Source organism: Mobula hypostoma, chromosome 7 (genome assembly GCF_963921235.1).
Source record: "Mobula hypostoma chromosome 7, sMobHyp1.1, whole genome shotgun sequence".
Classification (NCBI taxonomy): Eukaryota; Metazoa; Chordata; class Chondrichthyes; order Myliobatiformes; family Myliobatidae; genus Mobula; species Mobula hypostoma.
Genome location: NC_086103.1, coordinates 23085569 through 23110166, shown reverse-complemented (window position 1 = coordinate 23110166; position 24598 = coordinate 23085569). Strand labels below are relative to the sequence as shown.

The following is a 24598-nucleotide window of genomic DNA, read 5'->3' as shown; positions in this document are numbered from 1 at the left end:
TGTTTAGGGGAATATGGGCCAAACACAGGCAAATTTGATCTTGATCTGCATGGAGAAGTTGGGTCATAGGGCCCAGTTCTGTACTGTATCATTCAACTATAATCTAGGAATAGACAATGATCCTGCACAAGGACTCCCAAGTCCTTTTGCACCTTTGAATTTTCCCATTTGGAAAACAGTCTACTATGTTTTTAATTCATTTACCGGAATGTACAACCTTACGCTTCCCGACATGGTACTCACTCATGAAAACTATCTCATTATTCCTTTTGTGTTTGCATGATTTATTTTTGTAATTTATAGCAACTTTACATTTTTACGCTCTGCAAAACAACAGATTTCATGTCATAGAAATCAGGAATAAATCTGAACCTGATTCTAAATAAATTGAATGCAGGAGAACAGACAGGCCTTCATGACAGCCATATAACTAAAAGCTGCTGCACCAGCACAAATAGCTTGACAAATATTTATTTTTATTTGACTGTTAATGTAATTTTTCTGATTAACCTTACTGTTTTTTTTACTTCACTCTGACAGGTTTTGCCAAGCTTTAGGACTTCATGGCTGGTAAAATAGAACAATTCAAGCTTCTCTCCTTTCAGAGAACAGAGAATATTTCACAAATTAGAAACATTATAATCAATTCCCAGTCAAAATCTGTGTAGCATAATCCACAAGCTTCACCAGAAAACTGTACCTAATAGTGAAAACTGTACAAATATTGATTCTCAATGAGACACAACAAAATCCAAAAATTGCATTTATCAGACGCTTGCTTCGAGTCTTAACACAAAAGTTACAATTTATTTAATCATTCCTGCACATCAGGCAGTCTTTTAGTCATAGATACCATAGATTTTGTTTCTTTCTCCACAGATCCATCCTGACCCGTTCAATTCTTGCAGCAGTTGTTGCTTCAATTTTCAGAGACTGCAATGAACTTAAACTTTGCAACTTTTATGATAATATATTTTGCTTTGCACAGTTATATAAACACTTCTCCAAGGATCGTTACCTTGTCTGACATCCCGAGATAGATGCTGTCTGGAGCTTACTACTGGTAAATCAATAGTGGAGCGAGAGGAAATGATGACACATCACAATGGCAATGAAGGATCCAGTTTTCTTTTATCCCGTGCCACTGAACCCTGACCTCGATCTGTCAAGGACGGTGGTGGCTGCTCGTGCATCAGCCTCCCCACATTAAACAGTCATGCACAGGCATTCTCCATTTAAAGACAATCTATTAGGAGATTATACTCTACTCCAATGATCGCACTACTACTATACAAACAGGACATGGCATAAATTGAATTAGAAGTGTATGGACAAGGGCAAACAATAACTAAGGGGGTACTATGTACAGGTATAGTAGTAGTCAAAAACAATGAATTAATTTGGTGTATAAGAAATAGTTTCTAGATCTTTAAACTGAGGGATTAATTTTAGTACCCCCACTCTGCCGGAATAAAGGGGGTAAATTTAAAGCAATCTGTATGATTAAAAGGGCAAAAGGAAAAAATTTGCTGCAAGATCTTGGTGTCAGTCTGAATTCCTAGACGATAAGAGGCAGAAACCCTCATGAGAGGGAGACAAGTGTTTGGGTGATTATTTGAATTGCTGCAATCTACAAGGCTATGGGGTCAAGAGCAAAAGATCAGTGAGTTCTTTCATGGCCATAATCAGAACAATCAGCAGAGTAACATCCTCCTCCGTTGTAAATTGCTATAGATTGAGAGATCCAGGCATATTATCGCTTACTCCCTCAGCACACTGCTGCTCAAATGTCTACAATTTTTTACGTGATGAATCTTGTTTACACACAGATTATAATACAAACACTGCAGTATTCCAATTAATGATATCAACTCCTTCACATTAGCACCTGAGCTGCATTTTTAATTAACACAGGGAATTTTGAAGTCTTGATTAGTTTTTCTGCCAAAGTTGCATTATCAGATTATCTTTAGGTGCAATTTTCCAAGAGGCAAATGACAAAACTCTGAAATACAGACCAATGCACATTTCAGCATCGGTACAGAATTTCACACTGACTATACACTCAGTGGACACTTGTTAGGTACACTTGCTCGTTAATGCAAATATCTAATCAGCCAATCATGTGGCAAGAACTCAATGCATAAAAGCATACAGGCATGGTCAAGAGTCTCAGGCTACGTCCACACTAGACCGGATAAATCTGTAACCAAAGGTTCTTCTCTTCATTTTGACCCTCCATCCACACTGAAACGGTGTTTTCCTCCCCCGAAAACGGAACTTTTCTAAAATGCCCTCCAGAGTGTGTAAATTTGAAAACAGCGATTGTGCAGAGCAGTGTGGACGGGGTAAACGGATATTTTCAAAAACGCTGTCATGACGTGCCGGAACAGATGGCGGCAGCGTGGCATTTCATTGTTTTCTTGAACGCAACCCCCCCCACACCACCTAACAATTTCAGAACAGACGGCAACGAGACTGAAGCCAGAAGAGTTAGAAATGTACTCACCAAATACTTTGACCCATAGCTTACTGAATAAATACGTATACTCACTTTGCTCTGTTTTCTGTCCTTGCTTGTATGAAGGTGGTTTACCTATTTATGCAAGTACTTCTCTGACAATAGATGTGTAACAGCCTACTGAAACATTGCATGGAAATACAAGATAACACTGATGCAGACATGTTTTATACATTTAACAAGGTGCTTTATTAATGCAACAGAGTTAGTCAGTTTTTCAATTTTCGTTGTCAGCCGGGTCATACTGTCTGTGAACTCCCTGTCGGTTGCCTCCATATGCTCCAGTATTTGTTTTTTTTAGTTTTAAGTCCTCCTACACGAGAGCCAACAGCTTTCGCTCGTTTGGCAATTTCTTTTTAAGTTTTTCTAGTAACTGCACAAACGTGCACTTTCACAGCGAGATTCAACACCAAACATGTCGCTTGTTTTCTGTAGATGTGTCCTGCACATGCCCAGCAGGAGGAGATTTGTCCAAATACCCATTTTAATGTGGACAGAGGTATTTTCAAAATCACTTGGTGTGGACGTAGCCTCAGTTGTTTAGATTCAAATGACTTTGACTGTAGAATGATTGTTGGTGCCCTTAGGGTGGTTTGAGTATTCCTGGAGCTCCTAATCTCCAAGGATTTCATGCATAACATTCTCTAGAGCTTACAAAGAATGGTGAGCAAAAAACAACACATCCTGTGAGCAGCAGTTCTGTGGGTGAAAACGTCTTGCTAAAGAGAGAGGTCAAAGGAGAATGGCCAGACTGGTTCAAGCTGACAGGAAGGCGACAGTGATTCAAACAGTGGTATGCAAAATGCACAATATGTTGAACCTTAAAGTGGATGGCTATAGCAGCAGAAATGCACACTGGGTTCCATTCCTGTACCCAAAGAAGCAGCCACTGAGTTTAAGTACAAAGCTGCTGTCATCCTTGGGAAGGCAAAACAAAGGAACAGATGCCAAGTCCGTTGCAACACTGAAATCTTCAGCAATTTTAATAGTTAATTTAGTGATTCAGACAAAGGCAAGAGGCAAAGTCACAGCAGATACTTTATCAATTACTAAGACATTTACTCAGTGGTCCCCAACCTCCGGGCCGTGAAGCATGCATCGGTACAGCGGTGGCCAGGACACACCCAGCACATCTTTAAGAAAAAAGCCGAAATAAACAAGCTAATTAGTTAGGTGCCGCCCGGCATGTAAATGTCGGCCCAGATCAGAGGTGGTTGATCTGGGCGGCACCTAATTAATTAGCTTGTTTATTTCGGCTTTTTTCTTAAAGATGTGTTGGGTGCATTCCGGCCACCGCTGTACCGCTGCATTCTTCGCGGTATGTATCGGTCCACGGCCTGGAGATTGGAGACCACTGCATTTATTTATTGTGTAAATGAATGCAAAAGAAAAATTATAGATCTATTCTAACACATTATAAATGAAGGCATTTTCAGCAATGTAATAGTCCAAACAGCTCTTTGCTTTCCATTCAATTTGACATTAATAATTATTGAAGTTAGAGTTTTAATTATGTTCACAAAGAATCCAGCTGCTGTTGCCCTGTAATTTGGTTCTATTGAATCTGCTGCCAGAGGAATTCTTTGATTTCACCTGTCTGGCTGGTGTTTCTGAAAAGAAGAAAAATACAATCCACATTACAAAGTTCACCAACTGCAATTACCTTGAGAATAACAAACAGACTGGAGCACTTTACAGGAAAGGAGAATTGGAGATGGTGGGGGTGAGTGAAAAATGGATAATTAGAGGATGGGGAATCAGAATGGACGGGAGGGTGGCAGGATTTGGAATTGGAGACAGCAACAGAATGGGGGGGGGGGGAGGAGAGGACGTTAATCTACATTAAGTGGTGGAGAGAGCCCAGTCCATCACAAGCAAAGCCCTCCTCACCACTGAGCACATTTACAAAGAGTGCTGCCACTAGAAAGCAGCATCCATCATCAAGGACCCCCATCAACCAGGTTATGCTCTCTTCTCTCTCACTACTACTGTCAGGTAGGAGATAGAGAAGCCTTATGTCTTATACCACCAGTTATTACCCTACAACCGTTATGCCCCTGGACTGATGTGGATAAATTCACTCATCACAACTGATTCCACAGCCTACATACTCTCTTTCAAGGACTCTACAATTTGCATATTTTTTTGCAAAAATGGTCTTCTTCTGCACTTTTTTTGTCAGTCTTTATGTATGGTTTTTCATAAATTCTACTGCACTTTATTTTCTTGTAAATGCTTGCAAGAAAATGAATCTCAAGGTAGCATATTGTAACATATGTGTACTTTGTAATAGACTGAACAGAGGAATGGACAGGTAAAGAGGGTCGGTAACAGAAGATTGAGGGGTAGAGGTTTGGAGGAAAGAAGCTAAAGGCAATAAAAGATAGATCAGTTGGTGAACCTCTCTGTATTAGGATCTTGCTCCTCTAACTTTGCTAACTTTGCCATCCTTGCTTCAATGAGACAAAAGGCTTCAGCTAACTCTTTCGTCATAAACTTTTTCGGTTCTGGAGTTTTTAGGTCCCAGTCTTCTTCCTCAAATGCTATCAGCACTTTATCCTTTAAAATTGTTCCAATCGTTGACGGACTGTAGCCTAACGCTTTTCCAATGACTGATGCTGTTTCACCTCTTTCTGATCGCTTTATTATTTCAACTTTATTTTCAATTGTGATCGTTTTCCTTTTCTTTGATGCATCACCAGCACTTGCATCGGACTTAACCTTTGGAGGCATGGTTACAGGGGTAAATAAGAGAAAAATTTAAGCCAAATACAAAGTTACACACTCAACACAGTATTAACGGCAACGTGATCCGGCTTAAAATGGCGGATGGCGTTCTCCTTCCTCGGGCCGACGAACCGCTGAAGCCGCGCAATGTTTTCATGAGCTTCACAAAGTACTGCGTGCGTTCGTTATTATGAACTATTGTATTTAACTCAAATTTTTAATATAATAGGCTTTATGGCAGTCCATTACTAAGTACGAGTTGTCTGTAAGTCGGACGTTTGTAACCCGGGGACTGCCTGTATTAGAATCACAAACTGATTACCTCATTTTAACATGTCCACAAACAAATGTAACTAATTATTATTCCAGGAGCAAATATTCACTTTTTGAGAGCCACATTATTACACCAAAATTCCTGGTTTAAAGTAAATAAACATGAAATTACAAAGTTGTTCTGAAATGTTTCTTCTTTTACATCTTAAAGATTTTTTTAATTGGATAAGATTTTAAATCTTAATCTAACCTAAAGTCAAGAACATAGAGAAGCTTCCCTTCCTCCACTATCAACTCTGCTCTTAAACGCATCTCCCCCATTTCACGTACATCTGCTCTCACTCCATCCTCCCACCACCCCACTAGGAATAGGGTTCCCCTGGTCCTCACCTACCACCCCACCAGCCTCCAGGTCCAACATATTATTCTCCGTAACTTCCGCCACCTCCAACGGGATCCCACCACTAAGCACATCTTTCCCTCCCCCCATCTCTCTGCATTCCGCAGGGATCGCTCCCTACACAACTCCCTTGTCCATTCGTCCCCCCCATCCCTCCCCACTGATCTCCCTCCTGGCACTTATCCGTGTAAGCGGAACAAGTGCTACACATGCCCTTACACTTCCTCCCTTACCACCATTCAGGGCCCCAAACAGTCCTTCCAGGTGAGGCATCACTTCACCTGTGAGTTGACTGGGGTGATATACTGCGTCCGGTGCTCCCGATGTGGCCTTTTATATATTGGTGAGACCCGACGCAGACTGGGAGACCGCTTTGCTGAACATCTACGCTCTGTCCGCCAGAGAAAGCAGGATCTCCCAGTGACCACACGTTTTAATTCCACATCCCATTCCCATTCTGACATGTCTATCCATGGCCTCCTCTACTGTAAAGATGAAGCCACACTCAGGTTGGAGGAACAACACCTTATATTCCGTCTGGGTAGCCTCCAACCTGATGGCATGAACATTGACTTCTCTAACTTCCGCTAAGGCCCCACCTCCCCCTCGTACCCCATCTGTTACTCATTTTTATGCACACATTCTTTCTCTCACTCTCCTTTTTCTCCCTCTGTCCCTCTGAATATACCTCTTGCCCATCCTCTGGGTCACCCCCCCTTGTCTTTCTTCCCGGACCTCCTGTCCCATGATCCTCTCGTATCCCTTTTGCCTATCAACTGTCCAGCTCTCGGCTCCATCCCTCCCCCTCCTGTCTTCTCCTATCATTTTGCATCTCCCCCTCCCCCTCCAGCTTTCAAATCCCTTACTCACTCTTCCTTCAGTTAGTCCTGACGAAGGGTCTCGGCCTGAAACGTCGACTGTACCTCTTCCTATAGATGCTGCTTGGCCTGCTGCGTTCACCAGCAACTTTGATGTATGAAGCAACTAACTGTAGGATTTTAACATTGTGCTATTTTAGAAGGACTGATAAACAAAATTATCCCTCAGTCATCTTTCAGTGGGGAGAAAAATATAATCATAGAATTGTTTCAAATTTGTCAGACGAGCATTTAGTCTCTTATCACTGATAATTAAAAAACTGTACATGACTCTACTCCACAGACCAGAGAGAATGTGAATTTAAAATATCCACTAATCTAGTCCAAATCAGGCCACAACAACCTGCTAAATAGTGAAGTACCACAACCAACAGGCCACATTGAGCTTGTATGTGGTAAAAACAGAAGGACCAGCAACGTTGACGTGCGATTGGCTGAGGCAAGTATCATTTGATTGGAGATCCATCCACAATTTGCATTCCACACCCGCTGTAATGAAGCCAACTGCAAGCAAATTAAAGAAGGCACTAGATGATGCCAAAACTGCCTCCATGCTGTACGTTATGAACCGTTGCCCAACAATGGACAAACAGGTGTTGGTGCCAACCTCTGAGCCTCTGAGTGGAAAGCATGTTGGACTAAGGAAAGACCTTGCTGCTCAGAGGAATTGTGAAAGTGACAAAAGCAGTAGTCCGGCCACAACAGTTTTTGCAGGCAGCATATCTGAGAAAGGTTCTAATATGTTAATTGCAAAATGTGGCTTGGTTTTCAGCTGGAAGAGTGTTCAGGGAGCCTCAGGAAAGTTGCAAGCTTTAGATTATTATGAGTACAAAGAACCAGAATCTACTCCGCATGCATTATGGTTAATACATGAACTTCAAGTGGAAGAGAAAAGGCCGCTTAAACAAATAGATGTCCAATGACCAATGCCCAGCTAGATGAGTTAAAGGCCAAAGAGAAAAGAGTCAATGGAAATATGAAAAGGATTTGTCAGATGATGTTTGGATGAGGGAGTCGAGAGGAGAGATCAGATTGGAAAGGGAGCAACAGAAGGATTAATAAGGTAAGCTCAATGGACCTTCTCTTGATCAAGATATACAAACCAGGAAAAGAAAAAGGAAAGAGATGGGGAGAAAGAACAGGTACAGAAAGTGAATGGTGTGAAAGACAGCAGGAGGGCTTTCCGGCAGGGGACTCATGGAGTGAGCTGCATTTGGGTGTTGCTTCGTACCCTTTACTTTCTTACAAGTAACCACTCTTACCTACCTTATCTATACCTACACTGAACAATCTATATTACATTTATATTACTGAACTACGACTTTTACTTATTGAAAATGAATACCAGAGCACGAGAAGTTAAAGAAGGGAAAGGTTCCAGCGGGAACTGGAAAAAAAGTGGTGATCCTGGAACTTCAAAGGAAACTCCGGTAACTATGGAACTAATGAAGAAACTTTTAGAAGATACAGTTAATCGAAGACTCACCGCAATTGAAGAAGCATTGAATTTGAGGAAAGAAGAATCAAGAACATTCAGACGTGAAATCGACCAACATCAAGTCAGAATTTTGGAATTAGATGAAGATGGCCGTAAAAGAGAAAAAAGAATTGAAGCGCTTGAAAAAAGTTTAACTTCGGTAACTCAGCAATTGGAACGCTATCAAGCTAAGACTATCGATCTTGAAAATCGTTCCCGACGACAGAATTTGCGAATAATTGGTTTTCCTGAGGATGTTGAGAAGGGAGATCCTACCAAATATTTTTTTCTAAATTGCTAATGGATGTGTTTGGCTCTGATATATTGGAAGAACCCCCGATATTAGATCGTGCTCATCGTTCATTCCGTTTTAATCCGGAGAAATCCGCCAAACCGAGACCGATCATTATTCGGTTTCACTATGTCCACGAGAAGGAATGAGTTATCCGAGCTGCTCAGAAGAAAGGTATGATCGAATTTCAGATCTCAAGTTCAGAATTGTTGAAGACTACAGCCAAGACGTACTGAAAAAACGGATGGCTTTTAAACCTCAGATGGCAGAACTTTATTGTCGGGGTTATAAAATAGCGCTACTGTTTCCAGCCCGTCTGAGAGTGGTTATGTCCGATAACTCGCGCAGCCTGTTTAAAAATCTGATGGAAGCCCAAAGCTTTCTCGATGACCTGCCTCCCTCTACGGAGGATTAGTCAATGTATCGTTTGGTTTTTTCTCTCGTCTCTGATTGTATAGTTTCAGGTTTTGTTTTCTCGATCTAGCAGTGTAGGTTCATTTTATATAGTTAAACGATATTAAAACGCTTTCTGTTAGTGATCCTGTATATCTTACTCTTAATACCTTTTGGTAGTTATTTAGTTATAAGTTTAATGCTTGTTTTCTTTTTGAAATGTTACTAAAGTATATTTCAAAATGGTGGATTGTTTTCTTCTTCTCCCCAGAATCCTTGCTGTTTCTCACGTCATTTCCAATCATTCATATTTGAAAAATTAATATAGTAATATGATCTAACATTTGATGTTCTTTGAAATATGACTTGCAAGGAACTATTCGATGCTCTTAATCACTTTAAGATTTTTTTTACTGTTATAGCTAGTTTTTACTTTTTTCCATAAGGGTGGTGTCTTTTTTTTGATAAACATATTTCTGTTGGGTCGCCCTCCGGAAAGATGGGATTAGGTTTGGTCTTAGATTTAGCATTGGCCACTGTCTGGCTTTTTTCTGGGTTTTTGTGGGAGGTGGGTGGTATTTTTCCTTTTATTCCATTTTCATTTTTTCTTTTTAAACGGGCCAACCTAAAACTACCAAAATGTCTGAAATATCGTAACTTCCGGTTCCTCTTTGGACCTTTTTTCCTCTTCCAGGATCATGAGTCTCTACTCTGGTTAACCCTTTACATACTTTATACTCAAGCTCATTATGATGGATAAGACTATCAATTTAGTTTCTTGGAATACAAATGGTTTAAACCACCCGATTAAACGGAAGAAAATTTTTAAAGTACTCCATAGGATGAATGCTCATATTATTTTTGTACAAGAGACTCATGTCCGGAAAGAGGATAATCAACGTTTCTTTAGATTCTGGAAGAACCAACAGTATCATGCAAATTCACAGGCTAAAGTAAAAGGTGTTTCTATATTTATAGATTTGTCAATTTCATTTATGCACTATGAGATGATTTCAGATTCTAATGGCAGATTTTTGTTGATTACTGGCTTGCTATTTAACAAAAAAGTTGCTATGCTCAATGTTTATGCCCCAAATGTTGACTGTCCTGATTTTTTTAAGAATCTCCTCACATCTCTTCCCAACTTAAATGACTATATGCTGATTATGGGTGGTGATTTTAATTGTTGTTTAAATCCTTTGATAGATAGATCCAAGTTTAATCAAGCACTTCCGAATAAATAGGCTACCCTTATTAACTCTTTTATGACCGACTCTGGAATCTCAGAAATTTGGAGATTCTTACATCCGAATGACAAAGAGTTCTCTTTTTTTTTCACATGTACATCAGCACTATTCAAGAAATGACTACTTTCTTATTGACTCTCGATTAATTCCTTTTGTTATGGGTTGCGAATATGATTCTATTGCTGATTCTGACCATGCACAGTTGAAATTATTTATTAACTTAAGGGATATATCTACTAACTCTAGACAATGGAGATTTAATACCACTTTGCTTCAAGATTCAGATTTCGTTAGTTTTATTGATGAACAGATTAAGTTTTTCTTTACAACGAATTCCACAGATGATATTTCCAGTGGGATACTCTGGGATACTTTTCATACTCCCAATACACTGCTGGACTAAAAAAGCGAACTAATAAGGAAATACTTAAACTGGTCGACAAGATTAAACAAGTTGATAAGAAATATTCTACAGCTCCTAATCAAGAACTTTATAAACAGAGAGTTGAACTTCAAATGGAACATAATCTCTTATTATCATCTTCCATTGAAAGTCAATTAATCAAAACTAAGAGTCAATTTTATATACATGGTGATAAAACTGGGAAACTTTTAGCTAATCAATTGAAATCGGCCTCGGTTAAACGACAGATTCTTAAGATTCGTAAACAAGATGGCACTTTGACAGTTGACCATGACAAGATTAATAAATCCTTTCAAGAATTTTATACCTCCCTTTATCAATCAGAATTTCCTGATGACTCCACTATAATGCATGAATTTTTTAAGAAACTGAATATTCCAAAATTATCATCCAATGAACGTTCAAAACTAGATGTACCTATTACAGCAGAGGAAATAAAGAATACTATTTTTTCAATGAACACAGGTAAAGCACCTGTTCCAGATGGATTTACAGTAGAATTTTTTAAATTTTTCTCAACTACACCAACTCCTTGGCTATGTAGTGTTTTTAGGGATGCAGTCTCAATAGGTAAATTACCACAATCTTTCTATCGAGCTTTTTTTCCCTAATTCTTAAAAAAGATAAGGATCCTACTGAATGTGCATCTTATAGATCTATATCTCTGCTGAATGTCGATTCTAAGATTTTCTCTAAAATATTGGCAACGAGATTGAAGAATGTATTACCCAAATTATTTCTGCTGATCAAACTGGATTTATTAAAAACCGTTACTCTTTTTTTAATATTAGGAGATTAATGAATATTGTTTATACGCCTTCACCCAAAATTCCAGAATGTGTCATTTCATTGGATGCTGAAAAAGCTTTTGATAGAGTTGAATGGATATATTTATTTAATACCCTTGAGAAATTTAATTTTAGTCCGATATTCATTTCCTGGATTAAACTGATATATTTTACCCCTTTGGCCTCGGTATTCACTAACAATCAAAGATCCCCTTTCTTCATTTATTCTGAGGTACTAGGCAGGGTTGCCCTCTTAGTCCACTACTATTTGATATTGCCTTGGAACCGTTAGCTATTGCCATTCGTGACTCCCCTAATATATTTGGTATTACCCATGGAAATGAGACTCATAGATGATCACTATATGCAGATGATCTACTATTATATATTTCTAACCCAGGAAAATCTATTCCGGCAGTATTAACTTTGCTTGCTCAGTTTAGTAGCTTTTCTGGTTATAAACTGAACCGAAGTAAGAGTGAACTCTTTCCATTAAATATACAGGTTCCCATTTATAGAAACTCTCCATTTAGAGTGATTACTGATTATTTTACTTATTTGGGAGTTAACATTACTAAGAGACATAAGGATCTATTCAATTTCAACCTTTTACCATTAATTAATCAGGTTAAACAACTGATTACTAAATGGTCCCCTTTGTCTCTATCACTCATTGGCCGTATTAATGCTTTTAAAATGATTATTTTACCCAAATTTTTATATTTATTTCCAGCGATACCGATTTTCTTTCCTAAATCTTCTTTTGATACTATTGACTCTAAAATTTCCTCTTATATATAAATAGAAATCCCCGATTAAGTAAAAAATACTTACAGAAATCTAAGAAAGAGGGTGGTTTGGCATTGCCTGTCCTAAGATTTTACTACTGGGCAATTAATATCCGATACTTAATATTTTGGACACAAGATTGGAATACAACTCCAAGCCCACATTGGGTAAACCTTGAAGGCCATTCTGTACAAGGGTTTTCTTTAGCTTCCATTTTAGGAACTTCACTGCCTTTTGCACTATCTAAATTGAATGTACAAATTTTCAACCCTATAGTTAAACATACATTGTGAATATGGTGTCAATTTTGTAAATTTTTTGGCCTGAATGAATTTATGTTATCAAGCCCTATTATATCTAATTTCTTTTTCCAACCCTTGGTAATGGACCAAGCCTTTTTGATATGGAAAACTAATGGTATAATATGTTTTCCTGATCTATTTCTGGATAACTGCTTTATGTCTTTTGAGCAGTTATCTGAGAAATTTGATTTGCCTAGATCCAATTTTTTTAGATACCTACAAATAAGAAAGTTTTTAAATACTACGTTGCCTACCTTTCCGACTTCAAATCCTTCTGGCATTTTTGATAAAATTTTACGTTTTAATCCTTTGCAGAAGGGATTAATAGCAATAATTTATGAGATAATTATGAAATTACAGCCAGATATATCTGATAAAATCAAAAATGAATAGGAAAGGGAACTTCAACTTTCCCTACCTATAGAGAAATGGGAAAAAAATTTTCAATTAGTTAGTACTTCTTCTATATGTGCTAAAGATACATTAATACAATTTAAAGTAGTACACAGAGCTCATATGTCCAAAGATAAACTAGCTCGTTTTTATTCCCATATAAACCCTACTTGTGATAGATGTCACTCTGAAGTGGCTTCTTCATTCATATGTTTTGGTCCTGTCCTCTTTTGGAAAAATATTGGAAAGACATTTTTGATATTATTTCAACAGTTCTATACTTTGATTTAAAACCTCATCCTATTACAGCAATCTTTGGATTGTCAATGGTAGAACATAGATCTTTGTCTTCTTCAGCCTCTCGAATGATAGCTTTTGTTACTTTAATGGCGAGAAGATCTATTTTGTTGAACTGGAAGGAAACTAATCCTCCAACTACATTCCAATGGTTTTCTCAAACCATATTAAGTTTAAATTTAGAAAAAATTAGAAGTGATATTTTTGACCCTTCGGTTAAATTTGAAGATACTTGGAAACTTTTTATGCAACATCTTCATATGATGTAATCTGACCTTTCCGAATCTTTTTTCTAAAATTGTATGATAAGAGGAGCGGAGTTAACGACATTATTGAACGTGTCTGATACAAGCTGTTGGTCTAGCCCTGTTTTGCCTTTTTTTGGGTTTTTTTTTCTCTTTTTCTTTAGGGTCTTTTTTGTTTTTTTTCTTTTATTTCTTTTTTAATGTTTAATCACATTATGAGTTTGGAAGTCTTTTATATCTATGTTACTTAAAATTCATTTTATATATGCTGATGAACATTTTTTCAATCTCTTTCTACCAACTTGGTTATTGAGTTTTTAATTTTGAAAAATTAATAAAAAGATTTAAAAAGAACGAAAGAGAGCAGGAACGTGAGAAAGAAAAACGGATCAAAGTAGATCCAGAGGGAGAAAAGGAGAAGAAAAGTTTCTAGAGCTGTCAAAACCACTTCCTACAGTCTCAAAGAGTCAACTTCTAAACCATCACAGAGGAGGCCCCAGAAACTGAGATTGTTTTCACAGCCACAAATGTCACCTGACAAGCAGAGGGATCCTCCTTGTCATAAAAGACATTATCCCACAAGAGTAAAACACGCCTCAACTGCGATGGAATCTTTTGTCATGAATGGGTCAATTTAAAATTTACTACGCTGTGGATGTCTGTTTATAGTAGTTATATTATATGCAATACTGTGTAAGTAGTTGAGGATTTTATTTAGGAATAAATTCTTATTTAGGAATCGTAACTTAATTAAAGGGTTAGTAAAGAAAAGAAAGAAAAACAACAAGAGCCCAGTATAATTAAACAGTCAAATGTGCACAAGTTGGAGCTCAACTCTTCCAAAAATCATATTCACTGATCCTCCGTAGCCTCAGCACCTTGTTCCATCAAATCACAGTCCCCCACTGGGCCAAATCCCACGACTGGGTCTCTCCAGTGTCTTCTCTCTCCATCTCCTGCTGAACAGACTCCAGCTCACACTGGTGTCAGGCACACAACACAAAAACCCGCTCCCCTGATTGGATGGCTCACATTCCAAAGCACCCATCATCTCTAACCATAACCCAAATATTACTTCTACAGAAAGAGCATTACATTAGCAGTGAAACCTTTTCCAGGGTGGTACACGCTTGTCCCACCAAAATTAGTCATGTCGTCATGACTTTGAGGCAATTTATCACCCCTTCATAAATAGCACAAAGTCTCACGAAAATTTTGTGATATCAGCTCTTCTAACTCAGGTTTAAATAGCAGTGACATATCTCACCAAGGACATAGGTGCCACACTCTGTTCCCCGGGTGCAACATAAGTCAGTTTATCTAGGCGTTTCCTGTCCTTTTGAGACCTCGTTACTCCATTTTCTACTTCTTCTTCAGCTTTAGACACTCCCCAGGCTCTTTCCTGTCTCCCTGGAGAGGCCCCTCCCTGTCCATTGCTCATGCGTCCCGACAACTCAGGTCCTCTTGGCACTTGGCTGAGCTCGGCTTCATGCAGCAGAGTCCCCTCACTAGGTGTAGGGTCCATATCAAGCTCTGAATCACCAGCCCCAGAGGTGAAGGTGGTTCTGATGGAGAATCTTGATAGGTCCAACCCCATCCTCTGGTTTCACTCAGAAAACGGGTATGTTTGGCATCTGACTCTTCATTACATAGGGCGTAACCACCCAGCGGTCAGCTAACTTATGCTTCCCAGGTAGCCCCAAATTCCTTATGAGGACTTTGTCTCCTGGCATTCGTTGGGAGAACCTAACCTTTTGATCATACCTCCTATTTCCTTGATTCTGCTCGGCAGCCGAGACTTCAGCTAGTTCATAAACCTTTTGCAGCTTTAGATATTTCAGATAGGTCTTCTGTTGTAGATCTGCCACACCAGTCCCAAAACAGAGATCAACGGGCACCCTCGCTTCACACCCGAACATCAGATAATATGGCAAGTACCCGGTATCTTCATTCTGTGTACAGTTGTAGCACTGGACTAGATGCCCAATATGTTGATTCCACTTGTTCCATTTACTGATCTCCAAGGTTCCAATCATGTCTACCAAGGTCTGGTTAAACCTCTCAGGCTAGGGAACACCTTGCAGGTGATAAGGCGTAGTCCTCAACTTTGACTCCAAGCATGCTCAGTAACTCATGTATGAGCCTACTCTCGAAATCTCATCCCTGATTACTATGTATCAGCCTGGGGAGGCCATAATAAACAAAATACTTCTCCCATAACACTGTGGCCACGGTGGATGCCCTCTAATCCTTGGTCGGGAAGGCTTGTGCATATCTGGTGTACTTATCCGTAATAACAAAGACATTCACCATTTTGCTGGCATCAGGCTCTATTGACAGCAAATCCAGCCACACCATATCAAGTGGCTCTGCACTCCACAAATGGGATAATGGAGCGGCCCTCATAGGCAACATCTTTTCCCGTATACATCGAATGCACGACTTGTAGTACTCTTCGACCCCCGGCTTCATTCGGGGCCAGCAGAACCAATCTCCGAGTTTTGTCAACCCTCAAATGACTGGAATCATCATGGAGTGACTTCAACACAATCCTCCGATACTCCTCACACAGAACCAGCTGGGAACACCAAGGCCTGTCTGGAGGCGATGTGACCCGGTATAGAATCTGGTTCCTCAACTCCAATCTCCAGGCATTGGCAAGGGTGCTGAGGAAGAGGATTTCTTGGAATGTATGCAGGATGGTTTTTTGGACCAACATGTCGAGGAACCAACTAGAGAGCAGGCCATTCTAGACTGGGTATTGAGCAATGAGGAAGGGTTACTTAGCAATCTTGTCGTGAGAGGCCCCTTGGGTAAGAGTGACCATAATATGGTGGAATTCTTCATTAAGATGGAAAGTGACATAGTTAATTCAGAAACAAAGGTTCTGAACTTAAAGAAGGGTAACTTTGAAGGTATGAGACATGAATTAGCTAAGATAGACTGGCAAACGACACTTAAAGGGTTGACGGTGGATATGTAATGGCAAGCATTTAAAGATCGCATGGATGAACTACAACAATTATTCATCCCAGTTTGGCAAAAGAATAAATCAGGGAAGGTCGTACACCCGTGGCTGACAAGGGAAATTAGGGATAGTATCAATTCCAAAGGAGTATACAAATTAGCCAGAAAAAGTGGCTCACCTGAGGACTGGGAGAAATTCAAAGTCCAGCAGAGGAGGGAAAAGGGCTTAATTAGGAAAGGGAAAAAAGATTACGAGAGAAAACTGGCAGGGAACATAAAAACTAACTGTAAAAGCTTTAATAGATATGTGAAAAGAAAAAGATTGGTTAAGACAAATGTAGGTCCCCTACAGACAGAAACAGATGAATTGATTATGGGGAGCAAGGACATGGCAGACCAATTGACTAACTACTTTGGTTCTGTCTTCACTAAGGAGGACATAAATAATCTTGCAAAACTAGTAGGGGACAGAGGGTCCAGTGAGATGGAGGAACTGAGGGAAATACATGTTAGTAGGGAAGTGGTGTTAGGTAAATTGAAGGAATTAAAGGCAGATAAATCCCCAGGGCTAGATGGTCTGCATCCCAGAGTGCTTAAGGCAGTAGCCCAAGAAATAGTGGATGCATTAGTGATAATTTTTCAAAACTCTTTAGATTCTGGACTAGTTCCTGAGGATTGGAGGGTGGCTAATGTAACCCCACTTTTTAAAAAAGGAGGGAGAGAGAAACCAGGGAATTATAGACCGGTTAGCTTAACATCGGTGGTGGGGAAAATGCTAGAGTCAGTTATCAAAAATGTGATAACAGCACATTTGGAAAGCGGTGAAATCATCGGACAAAGTCAGCATGGATTTGTGAAAGGAAAATCATGTCTGACGAATCTTATAGAATTTTTTGAGGATGTAACTAGTAGAGTGGATAGGGGAGAACCAGTGGATGTGGTATATTTGGATTTTCAAAAGGCTTTTGACGAGGTCTCACACAGGAGATTAGTGTGCAAACTTAAACCACACGGTATTGGGGGTAAGGTATTGATGTGGATAGAGAATTGGTTGGTAGACAGGAAGCAAAGAGTGGGAATAAACGGGACCTGTTCAGAATAGCAGGCAGTGACTAGTGGGGTACCGCAAGGCTCAGTGCTGGGACCTCAGTTGTTTACAATATATATTAATGACTTAGATGAGGGAATTAAATGCAGCATCTCCAAGTTTGCGGATGATACGAAGCTGGGCGGCAGTGTTAACTGTGAGGAGATGCTAAGAGGATGCAGGGTGACTTGGATAGGTTAGGTGAGTGGGCAGATTCATGGCAGATGCAATTTAATGTGGATAAATGTGAGGTTATCCACTTTGGTGGCAAAAATAGGAAAACAGATTATTATTTAAATGGTGGCCGATTAGGAAAAGGGGTGGTGCAACGAGACCTGGGTGTCATTATGCACCAGTCATTGAAAGTGGGCATGCAGGTACAGCAGATGGTGAAAAAGGCGAATGGTATGCTGGCATTCATAGCAAGAGGATTCAAGTGCAGGAGCAGGGAGATACTACTGCAGTTGTACGAGGCCTTGGTGAGACCACACCTGGAGTATTGTGTGCAGTTTTGGTCCCCTAATCTGAGGAAAGACATCCTTGCCATAGAGTGAGTACAAAGAAGGTTCACCAGATTGATTCCTGGGATGGCAGGACTTTCATATGAAGAAAGACTGGATGAACTAGGCTTGTACTCGTTGGAATTTAGAAGATTGAGGGGGGATCTGATTGAAACATATAAAATCCTAAAGGGATTGGACAGGCTAGATGCAGGAAGATTGTTCCCGATGTTGGGGAAGTCCAGAACGAGGGGTCACAGTTTGAGGATAAAGGGGAAGCCTTTTAGGACCGAGATTAGGAAAAACTTCTTCACACAGAGTGGTGAATCTGTGGAATTCTCTGCCATAGGAAACAGTTGAGACCAGTTCATTGGCTATATTTAAGAGGGAGTTAGATATGGCCCTTGTGGCTAAAGGGATCAGGGGGTATGGAGGGAAGGCTGGTACAGGGTTCTGAGTTGGATGATCAGCCATGATCATACTGAATGGCGGTGCAGGCTCGAAGGGCCGAATGGCCTACTCCTGCACCTATTTTCTATGTTTCTAATCTGGGCCATTTTCTCAGTAGTAGAGACATGGCAGAGTGTTTCATCTTGTCCACCTGGGGTCACATCTCCTTTCGTAACCGCTGACCAAACAGTATCTCTGCACAGGTCATCTCACTGTTGAGTGGCTGCCACATCCCCGGGACTCAATTCTAGCAACTGCTTTGTCTTCAGAGCAGTCAGGTTGCAGTAAGCTTGTGGATGGCACCATCAGAAGCTCCCAAATGATCAGCATCAATGTTCCAACTCCCCGGCCAGACTTCAGGCTGAAATCACACTAGACAATGCCACCAACCACTGATGGCCTGTGGTATCCAATTTCGCCGAGGTCAGGATACAAGTTAATGGGTTGTTGTCTGTCCTCACCTCAAACTTGGCACCATATAGTCACTTAGCTTATCCAGCACAGCCCGTTTCAATGCCAGGAACTCCAACTAGTGTGTGGGGTAGTTTCGTTCAGAGGGTGACAGACTCCGAATGACAAACGCGACAGATCTCAACCCTGTGCCCTGATCCAGAACACCCCCTAAATCCTCTCTGAAGGCATCCATATGCAGTACATACAGCAATCGAGGGTCTGCAAGAGCCAGCACAGGCGCTTTCATCAGCAACTGAAAGGCCTCATCACATTTCGTATCCCATCTCACTCCAAAAGGCTCAGATTATCTTTACCATTCTCTCTTTCCGTCCTCCTCCCTTATCTTCCCCAAGGGAGGGTAACCGCACAGAAGCTGATTTAAAGGGTAACTCATTTTAGTGTTGTCCTTTACAAATCTCTGATAGTACCGACAGAATCCAAGGAACGAGCGCAGGGCACTCACAGTCTGGGGCCTTAGCCATGTGGTCACCGCCTCTATCTTAGATAGATCTGTAGCTGCTCCATCACTTGTCCATGGAAATCTTTAACCCTTCAGCTTTCAGGAGGCACCTTCAGTAGCCTCACTTCATGTTCCTCCAAGGTGGACCCAAACACTATGAGATTATCCAGGTATACCAACATCTCAAGCAAGTTCATATACCCCACAGTTTTCTCCATGACACATTGGAAAGTTGCCCGGACTCCCGATACGACCTGGGGCATCCTTTCTAACTGGAAGAATCCCAGTGGGCATACAAATGTCGTCTTCCCTTTGTCATCCTCACTCATGGGTATCTGATAACACCCATCCCTCAAGTCCAACATACTGAACCACTCAAGGCATCCTCAATTCTCAGGACCATATACTGGTCAGGACCGTACACCTGTTCAGAGTCCGATAGTCCACACACATCCATACCTTCCCATTCTTCTTCCACGACTGGAGATGCATAGGGGCTTCTGGACTCAGTCACGATCCCAGCTTCCTTCAGCTTCTGCAGATGCTGCTGATTGTCTTCCACCTCTGCAAGCGCCAATCATCGCGACCCTTCTCTGAACGGCGTGAACTCTTGTCACCCAGATGGTATGACGAGTGCTCTTGGAACAACCCACATCAAACTCGTCAGTAGAAAAGAGATCTTCCAGCTTCAACATCTTCTCCATCAACCTCCTCTTCGAACCTCCTTGGGGGAGTTCCCAAAGTTGAATGACTTGGCAGTCAATTTCCCTTTTTCGGAGAGAGTTTCTTCCTGGCTTGTCTCACAGGGACACTAGACATTACCGTCTTGTATTGGAGAGACTGCCTTACATAACCAGAGGAAGGGCAGGAGAATTTGAAAATGTGTGGAAACCTTTATTGGAGTTTCTTGGACGTCAAGGTGCACAGTCATTTTGAAATAGCTGTGTGCCGTTGAGTGCTTCTATGGTTTTTTTTCTGATGTGTTTTTATTTTATTCCTTTGTTAAATATGTGAAGTACGTGAAATGTTATATTTCTTTTCCTCTGATGATTGTGAAAAACATGAGGACATGTTTCACTATTTAGTTTAATTATTATTATTGTTTATTTGCATATGTGAAATATATGTAAAATTCAATTAAAATATTGAAAAAAAAGACATTACCGTCACTGGAAAAAGTTCCACCATTGGCATCCCCCGCCTGACAGTGACCTTCCTTTCCCAATTTACAATGGTGAGAGAGGGGCACTGGCCAAGGTTGACTGGAAAGGGACAATAGCAGGAAGGACAGTAAAGCAGCAATGGCTGGAGTTTCTGCAAAAAATGAGGGAATTGCAAGACAGATATATTCCAAATAAGAAGAAATTTTTGAATGCAAGAGGATACTACTGTGGTTGACAAGTGAAGTCACGGCTAAAGTAAAAGAAAAGGAGAGGGAAGCCAAAGCTAGTGGGAAATTAGAGGATTGGGAAGCTTTTAAAAACTTGCAGAAGAAAATTAAGAAGGTCATTAGGAAGGAAAAGATGAATTATGAAAGAAAGCTGGCAACTAATATCAAAGATACTAAAAGCTTTTTTAAGTGTCTAAAGGGGAAAAGAGAGTCAAGGGTAGATACAGAACCAATAAAAAAATGATGCTGCAGATATTGTAATGAGAGATGCAGAGATCACAGAGGAACTGAATTCATATTTTACATCAGTCTTCACAGCAGAAGACATCTGCAGTATACCAGGCATTCAAGAGTGTCAGGGAAGTGAAGTATGTGCAGTGAAAATTATGACTGAGAAGGTACTCCGGAAGCTTAGTGGTCTGGGGGTGGATAAATCTCCTGGACCTGATGGAATGCACCCTCGGGTTCAGAAGGAAGCAGCTAGAGAGATTGCGGAGGTATTAACAAAGATCTTTCAAGAACTGATAGATTCTGGCATTGTACCAGTTGACTGGAAAACTGCAAACGTTATTTCGCTATTTAAGAAGGGTGGGAGGCAGCAGAAAGAAACATTACAAGCAGGGTAGACAAAGGAGATGTGGTATACTTGGATTTTCAGAAGGCCTTTGATAAAGTGCCGCACATGAGGCTGCATAACAAGATAAAATCCCATGGAATTACAGAGGAGTTACTAGCAAGGGTGGAGCATTGGCTGATAGGCAGAAAAAAGAGTGGGAATAAAGGAATCCTATTCTGGCTGGCTGCCGGTTATCAGTGGAATTCCACAGGGGTTGTTGTTGGGACTGCTGCTTTTTACGATGTATGTCAATGATATGGACTATGGGATTACAGGTGTCCCCCACTTTTTGAACGTTTGCTTTACGAAAACTTGCTTTTACGAAAAACCTACATTAGTTACCTGTTTTCGCTAAAAGGTGTTCTCACTGTTACGAAAAAAGGCAGCGCGTGAAAAAAGCAGCGCGTGATAAAAGGCAGCGCGCGTCCCGAGCAGCCAAACTCATCCCCCAGAACTGCATTCTAGCCGGCATTGCTTAAACACGTGCCTGCAAGCAGCCGTTAGCAAGATGAGTTGTAAGGTGTTGGAAAAGCCTAAAAGAGCTCGTAAGGGTGTTACACTTAGCGTAAAACTAGACATAATTAAGCGTATCGATTGTGGTGAACGAAGTAAGGATAAAATGATCTTGGCTTGTGGAAGTTGACTAAGATGATGCTGAAGAGGTTTTGACATCCCATGACTAAGAACTGATAGATGAAGAGCTGATGCAATTGTAAGAGGAAAGGATAACAATCGAAACCGAATGCAGTAGCGAACGGACCGAAAATGAAGTCATCCAGGAACTGAACGTGAAGCAACTGCATGAGATGATAGAAAAATGCGCGAGGCTAAGCAGTCGAGCATACTGTCGTTTTTCAAGCCTTCCACATCAGCCACAGCAATAAGCTAATTAATTAGGTGCCGCCCGGCATGTAGATGGCGGCCCGGATCAGAGGCGATTGCCGATTGCGTCGCCTCTGATCTGGGTCGACATTTGCGTGCCGGGCAGCACCTAATTAATTAGCTTATTTATTTCGGCTTTTTTCTTAAAGATGTGCTGAGTGTGTCCCGGCTACCACTGTACCCCTGCATGCTTCGCGGATCGGTATGGGTCGGTGGCCTGGAGGGTGGGGGCCACTGCACCACCCCAACCTCCGGCGACTCAGCCTAACACACCATCAGTGTGCTCGGCAGTGTCTTCCCGATTCCAGTAAGTGATAGTACACTACATACATTATTTCTACTTTATATAGGCTGTGGATTTTTATGTGTTATTTGGTATGATTTGGCAGCTTCATAGCTTAAGTGTTAGTGGAGAGAGTGTTTCTGCCGAGAGCACTTGCATGAGATTTTCGCTACGGAGAACAGTGCGGCAATGATTGTAGAAAAGTATTTCTACTTTATATAGGCTGTGCATTTATCCTATCATTCCTGCTTTTACTATATGTTACCACTATTTTAGATTTTATGTGTTATTTGGCATGATTTGGTAGGTTATTTTTTGGGTCTGCGAATGCTCACAAATTTTTCCCATATAAATAAATGGTAATTGCTTCTTCACTTTACAACATTCTGGCTTACGAACCATTTCACAGGAATGCTCTACCTTTGGATGGCAGGGGAAACCTGTAACGGATTTGTGGCTAAATTTGCTGATGATACAAAGATAGGTGGAGGAGCGGGTAGTGTTGAGGAAACAGAGCCTACAGAGAGACTTAGATAGTTTAGGTGAATGGGCAAAGTGGCAAATGAAATACAATGTTGGAAAGTGTATGGTAATGCACTTTGGTGGAAGAAATAAAATGTGAGAAAATTCAAAATGCAGAGATGCAAAGGGACTTGGGATTCCTTGTGCAGGCTACCCTAAAGATTAACCTCCAGGTTGAGTCGGTGGTGAAGAAGGCGAATGCAATGTTGGCATTGATTTCTAGAGGTATAGAATATAAGAGCAGGGATGTGACGTTGCGGTTCTATAAAGCACTCATGAGACCACACTTGGGGTATTTGTGCAGTTTTGGGCTCCTTATTTTAGAAAGGATATAGTGACATTGGAGAGGGTTCAGAGAAGATTCACGAGAATGATTCCAGGAATGAAAGGGTTACCATATGAGGAACATCTGGTAGCTCTTGGGCTGTATTCCCTGGAGTTCAGGAGAATAAGGGGGGATCTCAGAAACATTTCGAATGTTAAAAGACAAAAGACAATAGACAATAGGTGCAGGAATCGGCCATTCGGCCCTTCGAGCCAGCACCGCCATTCACTGTGATCATGGCTGATCATCCACAATCAGTATCCAGTTCCTGCCTTATCCCCATAACCTTTGATTCCACTACCTTTAAGAGCTCTATCCATCTCTTTCTTGAAAGCATCCAGAGACTTGGCCTCCACAGCCTTCTGGAGCAGAACATTCCATATATCCACCACTCTCTGGGTGAAAAAGTTTTTTCTCAACTCCGTTCTAAATGGCCTACCCCTTATTCTTAAACTGTGGCCTCTGGTTCTGGACTCACCCATCAGCGGGAACATGCTTCCTGCCTCCAGCGTGTCCAATCCCTTAATAATCTTATATGTTTCAATAAGATCCCCTCTCAGCCTTCTAAATTCCAGAGTACACAAGCCCAGTTGCTCCAATCTTTCGACATATAACAGTCCCGCCATCCCGGGAATTAACCTTGTGAACCAACGCTGTACTCCCTCAATAGCAAGTATGTCCTTCCTCAAATTTGGAGACCAAAACTGCACACAGTACTCCAGGTGTGGTCTCCGCAGGGCCCTGTACAGCTGCAGAAGGACCTCTTTGCTCCTATACTCAATTCCCCTTGTTATGAAGGCCAGCATGCCATTAGCTTTCTTCACTGCCTGCTGTACTAGCATGCTTGCTTTTAGTGACTGATGTACAAGAACACCTAGATCTCGTTGTGCTTCCCCTTTTCCTAACTTGACATTTAGATAATAATCTGCCTGAACAGATTAGATATGGCAGTTATTTCCCATGGTAGGGCAATCTAGGACAAGAGGGCACGACTTCAGGATTGAAGGACATCCATTCAGAACAGAAATGCGGAGAAATTACTTTAGTCAGAGGGTAGTAAATCTGTGGAATTTGTTGCCACGAGCAGCTGTGGAGGCCAAGTCATTAGGTGCATTTAAGGTAGAGATAGATAGGTTCTTGATTAGACAATAGACAATAGACAATAGGTGCAAAAGTAGACCATTCGGCCCTTCGAGCCTGCACCGCCATTCTGAGAT

The 24598-nt window shown here is 40.9% G+C and overlaps 1 protein-coding gene across 1 annotated transcript in view; it reads right to left on the bottom strand.

Annotated features, from left to right (window-relative positions):
* Positions 1-275: 275 nt before the first annotated feature.
* The window catches only part of atox1 (antioxidant 1 copper chaperone), a 38901-nt gene continuing 14578 nt past the window's right edge, over positions 276-24598 (bottom strand). The window contains exon 4 of the mRNA XM_063053142.1: positions 276-4131. The gene's annotated coding sequence lies outside the window, so the exon portion shown is untranslated. The remainder of the gene's footprint in view (positions 4132-24598) is intronic.